The following is a 7,661-nucleotide window of genomic DNA, read 5'->3' on the forward strand; positions in this document are numbered from 1 at the left end:
ATTAATTGCACTATTTTGTACTTTATAATGTACGAAAACTAACGCAATACGAGTATATACTTGTTCAAAAAGATCGCGAAACTATCACAGAAAGTATTATATAAACTAAAGATTTCTATTTTATAGCTTTAGTAAATGAACTACCATAATTGCCGATGCATCGCTTCCGAAATTACAAAGTAGATTTAAGAATAGAGCGCCTACGAGTTCCTAAAAAGCTGTTTGTGTTAAAATAAGTCAAAAATATTTTTATCATTGACTCGCTTTACGAATTTGATGTGTGATGTGTTCTTTTTCTCGTGTATCTTTAATCCAAATCTTTTAACAGATAAGATTTTGATAATAAATTTCATTCTAATTGCAAGTAGAAGAAATTGAATGGATATAATGGATTCATAATTAATTATAGGAAATTATTGGAAATTAATTCATAATTAATTTATGAATAATCCTTAAGAATAATCATGAATGAATGATTATGAAAACAGAGAGAATTAGATTAAATTAATGATTATATATATTATAATGAGATAATTAGATTAAATTAATGATTATAGTGCTTGCCTCTTTATTTAATCAGTTTTATTTTTACATATTTACATGTACATTTACATACTCGTCGAAGTTTTCTGTTATATATCATTCACAGCTATCTAATGCCACGTACCTACCATCGTTGATGTAGGTATTTTATGTTTATATTTTTCAGAATGTAAAATATAACTGTTCATTTCTCTCTTTGTAAACATCAAGATTAATGTAGTTGACAAAAGCTTATGCTGATAATAATAGCATAAGCATGCAATTTGCTTTTGCAGTTCCACCGATTACCTCTTTACCGCTCGACTTACCACATTGATGTAAACTAAATAGATGTAATTGTTTTTTACATTTTGATAACTTATACTTTTATAATGATTGTGTATACGCTAAGTATATATATAGATATAATGTTTATACATTTTCTATGTCTTAATATTTTATTAAGCATTATCTTGCATTAGAACATAATTAAGTACTTAATACTTCGATTTATTGAATGTTTTTTATTACATTCTTGCAATTTCCGAACACTGTCTTCTAATATTGTCTTCCTATAGAATGAGATACGATCATCACGATGTGTAATTACAATTCCGTTATATCATATAAAAAAAACATTTAACAAAGGTATTTTCATTTAATTTACTTATCGTAATTTATCTTTAATAAATAAATTAAAGCATTAAAAATGTTTTTTCCACAAAAAATACTATTACGCAAGAGATGACAATGCTTTAAAAAATATTTTACTTACAGAAAGATATTGAGGATAATTTTGTTATATATATTGATGGACATCAAATTTTTTTTTTATATGCGGAAGATTGTGGGCCGATGCCACTTATATGTTTCGCGAAGCGCTCAGTTGGTAAAGCGAAAGTAGAGATGGCCGAATTGCCGCATCATCAGGCGCGCCGCAAGTAATCTGCTTAACCTGTTTGGTCACCACAATTATTTCAAATAATTTCTAGATATAATTATTTTTCATAATTACGATATATTTTATGCAATTTTTGAATGATTAATTTTCAAAGAATATTTTTACACTTTCTATTATTTTTAATATTGCAATATAAATACAATAATGCTATCATGGATTAAAACAATGTAAATCATTTAATAACGGGCATAAAGAATCGATTATGAATAATTGATGGCAAGAAATTTATTCACAGATTCATTTATCTTGATCATTTTTTTGATGAAGAAAGTATAATTTTGAAAATAAAGAATGAAATGTATATTTCAATATATATTTAAAAATTGATTTATATATATTATTAAATTTTATATTTAAAAATTTGATTTGATCTAAAATACAAAAGTGAAATGATTTTTTTAAGTTTTTTGAATTTTTGATAATATTTATTATGATTGGTAAATGTAAATTTTCAATCATTAAAATTTCCATTTTTTATTTACTAAGAACTATTTTTTTCAAAATTAACAACAATTAGAGATTAATTTTTAAAAGATTGTGCATGTATTGAAGCGACGTCTATTTATTAAAAGTATTAAAACAAATTACTAATCGGCATTATATATTTTACAAATTATTTTTGCTCTACACTTAAACATATTTTAATTTCTTATATGCAAGCATTATGTATATTATTACAATCAATTAATATTGATCAATGTAATTACTAATAGCAAAATTTTAATATTAAATCCATTAAAATTGATTTGAATACAACTTTTCAGTGATAACTCGCTAAGGTTGCATTCGAAAATTTCGCTCGAGTGTCATTTTATGCTTATTTTACGTTTAATGAATGATAAAGATAGAATAAAGTAATAAGTATGACATTCAGATGAAGCTTTGAACGTAGTCCAATACGTGTAACTGTAAGAATAATTTAAATAATGTCAAACGATTTATATAGAATGAAACAGAAAATATGTAATGATAAAAATAAAATGAATCTATAACAATGAACATTTAGATATTTTAAATAACGTCTGCAATAAGATTTTAAATTTTAAGTTTTAAGCCTTAAGCTGTAAGAAATTGATCAATTATTAGTCAAATATAAGAAGAATAATTGATTATGATTAGTAACTTTTTTAAATTTAATTTCTACAATAAACCATTAATAAATTAGGAGTTAAATTGGGAATAAAAATTACCCAATCACAATCGATTAGTCTTCTCACATTCGACTGTGATTGATCAATTTCTGGCTTCTGACTTCTAATTTATTACTAATAGTTTATTATAGAAAGCCTCTTAGATCCGATTGCACTAACATTACTTTGGTTTTAAGCGAAGCTTAAAAATCCCCCCCCCCCTCCTTTTTTTTTAAAGCTGAGAGGCAGAAAGAAAATATATTCTAATAAATATTCAGATAAATATATTCTACACACATCACGGTGACAGCAATTCGTTTAAGCAGACACTTTGTGCGATTTATTCATTATTTAAAGACGAGAACCGAAACGAGAGATAGAATGATCAAAAATTATAAATTATTGTGTATATATGTGAATTTTCAACCGATAAAATAAATACATATTCACTATCAGGCTTCTTTCTGCAGATGGATTGGATATTATTGACACCTGTTGGTGACAATTGCAATTATCGATAAATCGGTATTTTATGAAAAGAAAAATTAACGATACATTTATATAAATAATATAAATTGAATAGAAAATGTTAATGCTAAATGCATCTAATTGATTTAATTGATTACTGTAGTAATATATTTAAAAAACTTCATATTTCTATTTTCACGTAATAATTCTATCAGTTCTATTTATAAGACGCACTTAATTATTTTAATTATCTGAAATGTCATTTCTTTTTTAAAAAAATGAAAAAGAATGCATGACAGTAATTTTTTTCAAATATATTAGGCGCTATATATCACATTTCTCTTAATCGAGTATATACATAATTAAAGTTGTAAATTTTGTATATTTATAATGTTTATTAATAATAATTTGTCAAATTCTAAAAAAACAAAGATATGAATTGCTAATTGATCACAACTCATTGATGAAAACGTTTCTTTTTCTGATTTTTTTTTTTCCTAAAATTAAGTGCATTCGGGAAAGTTTGCGAATTAAAACGTTTGATTTTCACGAGAAATAAAACAGCTGCGTTATATTGCAACACCTCAAATGAAAGTCTCACGCATAGTAATGTTCGCCGGTTGCCTATCCCTTCGTTTTTCTATCAGTTTTTCTATGGTTGACATTATGCTCTGGTCAAAAAATTGTCCATCGTGCAACCCCTTTCCCAAGTGTTTCTCAGGCTCCTCTCTTCCTCTCCTTCTCCGATAAATTTGCATATTTCCGGCCAAGGAAGTGTGCTACTTCGTTAAGCACGTTCCGTTAAACTCTTTTTTCTCACATGATACGGAAATATTAAAGTCTCAAATTTACTTTTGCATTAATGCTAAAGATATTATCATTCTTTTTCTAAATGAACTGCGAAAATGCCTTTTCAAATGGACTTGAGACGATTGATATTTTTAAAAAAGAGATAATAAAAATCGGAAGCAGTGAGATGTTATCATATTAGAATTTATAATTTTATATTTATTTATAATTTTCAATTTTATAATTTTTATATTATCAATTTCTTAAAAATATTATCTCGAGTTTTATTTCATATATTACAATCAGCGTTGTAAAGTCGTTTTCATTCTCTATTTTTTCGAAACAAGCGAAATGTTTCGATGTTTGTAACAAATAATTAAGCATAGAAGTCAATTCATGAATTCAGAATGTGATTCAAAAATATTGCGCATTACATATTGACAGTATTTTCGAAAATACACAAGGTTCTCAATAAACCAGAATGGATCTAGATTTTCAGAAGTAGGCATTTGCGAACATTAGAATGAATTCTTTTCAATCCCAATTTTATTCATTCATAGGAATTGCATGAAACACATTATGCCTTTCAATCTAAAAAAATTTCAATTCTTTAAATGCATTGTGAACTCAATTCAAAATTCTAAATAGAAAATGCGATTTTTCAATTCAATTGAAAATAAAAAAAGTAAAAATGAATCAAGAATGCTATTAAAGTACGCATTCGGCTGCATTAATCAATAGATAAAAATTTCAATATATTTTAATCCAATCGTGATTAATTTAATCGTTTACTATTACATTCGACATTTCGTGAAAATAATTGATCCGTGCAATTATTTGAATTTGATAAATCCATGAAATCAAATTCAACATTGCGGACACACATACACACATATACACACACATTATACACATATTTACGAAAGAGAATGCAATAAAGATTCGAAAAAAGAAACAATCTAATTTTAGAAGAATAAAAATAAAAATTAGATCTATATATTAAATTTTTTATGTAGATGTAGACGCAACAGAATGGCGAAGGTTTAATTTGAAAAAAACATGTACATTTTTTTTTTTAATTAAAGAAGAAATATAATTCGATACCCTCGACGTATTCTTTCTTTACGCGAAATCATAATGGGATTAACGATTTTACGTAAAACCATCTTTCTTCCAGTACCAATAATGGACAATACTCCGAATAGCAAAGAAATTGAATTATCTAACAATTAACTGGCGCATCCTTCTCGTAACGCTCATGCAATCGCGCAATATAAAGCGATCGTCGGTCTCTACAAGTCGAGCGTCCGGATCGCTCTATGCAAATCGCGAATGAGCGAGCGAGCGAGCGAATGAACGAGCGAGCCGAGCATCGCGGCGCCTTTGGCTTCTCCCGGCGCTCTCTCACCCTTTCACGGATTACGGAGCTGTCGCAAAAAACGTCCGCCTCGCAGTAACGGTCTGCTGGCAAAACCTCCCTTTCCGCCTTGCTTTTTCTACGTGCGAAAATAAAAGTCTCTCGCGCTTTTCCTACCGGTCCGGAGAAAGGCTGCGAGAGTGGGGAACGAGGGGGGGAAATAGAGAGAGAGAGAGAGAGAGAGAGAGAGAGAGAGAGAGAGAGAGAGAGCGTAGCGCGGGAGGGAAAGGGGCAAAAATACGAGAAGGCGGGAGGGTGTACGAGGGTTGGCGGCGGTCTGGCGATGAGGGGGTGGCAAAAAGAATCGTAGCGATGTCGGCGAAGGAGGAAAAAGAGCAGTCCGCGAGAAGCGACGAAGGGATGGTGAAAGGAAAGGGTAGAAAGAGAGAGAAAGAAGAAAGAGAAAGAGAGAGACTGTGAGAGGGAGGGAGAAGGGAGAAATGGGGAAAACGGATTCGGAGGAAACCGAGATTCCAGGATGCGAGATTTCAAGAAATATAACGTTCATTCCCGGTTTCCGCGCGCACGATTAAAACGTATTATCACGCTGACGCTATTATGTTACATATCTTTATGCGTCCGAAAAATGTTGGTGAATATTTGGTAAAAAGGCATTGTTGCGTTTCACCGTGACATATTTCTTGGGAAATACGAAAATATCAGACGAGCATTTAACGAGACACCTTTACTAAAATTTTAATTTCGGGCCTCGTGAAAGCCCCTTCACATTTATCCTTCCGGAGGATACAATTGGGATCACCCTGGAGTAAGCATGTGCCATCGCGGTTTTCCTGCTCGTGCCCACCCTTTAACGTCCAAAACGTGTGCCACTAAAGAAGAAGCGAGTGGGGAGGAAGACTGTGGGGTAGGACGCGTACTTTGCAGGGTACCGCATACCAGGGGGGAGGTTCGTATACCACCCTGCAAAAATGTCGGTTCCTCGGGCGCAAATAGGGGGGTAAGGAGGTCGCGCGTCTACAGGGGTTGCGCGATGGAACCAGCTGAGAGAGGGGGAGGGGGGGGGACGCGACGAAAAGAGGGGCACGAGGGAAGATGGGTTTTTACGGCGTACCCTCCCCGTCGTCCTCTCCCTCCTCTCCGCCTCCCCCCCTCAGCCACGGCGACAGGGGCGGCGTGCGAGGCAGGGGCGCGTTTTTACGACGACCACGACGAGGGCCAGGGAGGAGCTTATGTACACCACGACGACACTAGTAAGACGAGCGGTTCTTGTCGGTGGGAGGGAGGGGGACATCACGATTTTCGCATCATTCTCTTCTGGACCCCCGCGTGCCGGAGTCCGCACCGGAATGCGACCTCCGTGCCGATCCGCAAAGCCACGCCTCTCACGTGGCTGATGATGGCTCGTCCTGGTGTACCCTAGCCTCTCTGAATTTTAACCCCCTCGGGATATGAACAGCCGGGCAACAATGTTGATTATCCGTCGCACAGAGATAACTCTCATTTCTCGATTTCGCGTCGTTCGTTAATTTTTAGATCTACACGCATCCCCGAGTAGCAAATCATATTTAAATGGAATGATATGCTTTATACATTGTGCATTGTTAAAAAATAAGAAGATACGTGTTTCCTGTTCAGATTTAATTAGATACGATATATTGCTTCTATTCTTATAGTCTATTATCCGTTAATGCATTGTAACTTCCGACTTTTTTTGTGCCAGAAGATTTATTATCGATAAAATTTTAGAGAGATAAATAGGCGTGATTTTAATTTTTTAGTATCTAATTTTCAAGCACATTATAGTCTTTACAAAAAAAGTCATGATAAAATTTTTTACATTTTTTGTAGAACTCGAATGGATGATTCTTTCAGCGTTGGAAAAATTCGAAAACGTGTGATGCAATAATTAACATAAAATTCTAAAATAATACACGGCAGTAACAGGAGCTGCATGTTTCCTGTCGTTATTTTCTTAACGCTTTAAAGCTACGATAACATAAAAATCAAACAAAAGCAACACGTATCTATGTCTCGATCATTGACGCAATTAGTCTTGTTTACTACGCTTTGTCCATGACATACAGGGTGTCCCAGTTTTACTACTTTTTCTTCTGAGTGTGTACTTTTCCCTGCTAGATCTGCATTTTTTTGTATGATTTTTATAAAAATAATAAATTCTTTATATATAAAGAATTTACTTATTTATTTATTTTTTAATAAAATAAAACTATTGACTTATCGAGTTTTTATTCATGCAGCAAAATATCTTCAATAACAATTTATCTTAATTTTTAATTGTAAATTACACGTAAAATTTTATATACAAAATCCAATATATAAAAGTATATTTGCAATACTTTATCGAAAGATCAACAGCAATTTTCTCAAAACAAATTTTTATAATTTATAGAAT

Source organism: Atta colombica, unplaced genomic scaffold (genome assembly GCF_001594045.1).
Source record: "Atta colombica isolate Treedump-2 unplaced genomic scaffold, Acol1.0 scaffold155, whole genome shotgun sequence".
Classification (NCBI taxonomy): domain Eukaryota; kingdom Metazoa; phylum Arthropoda; class Insecta; order Hymenoptera; family Formicidae; genus Atta; species Atta colombica.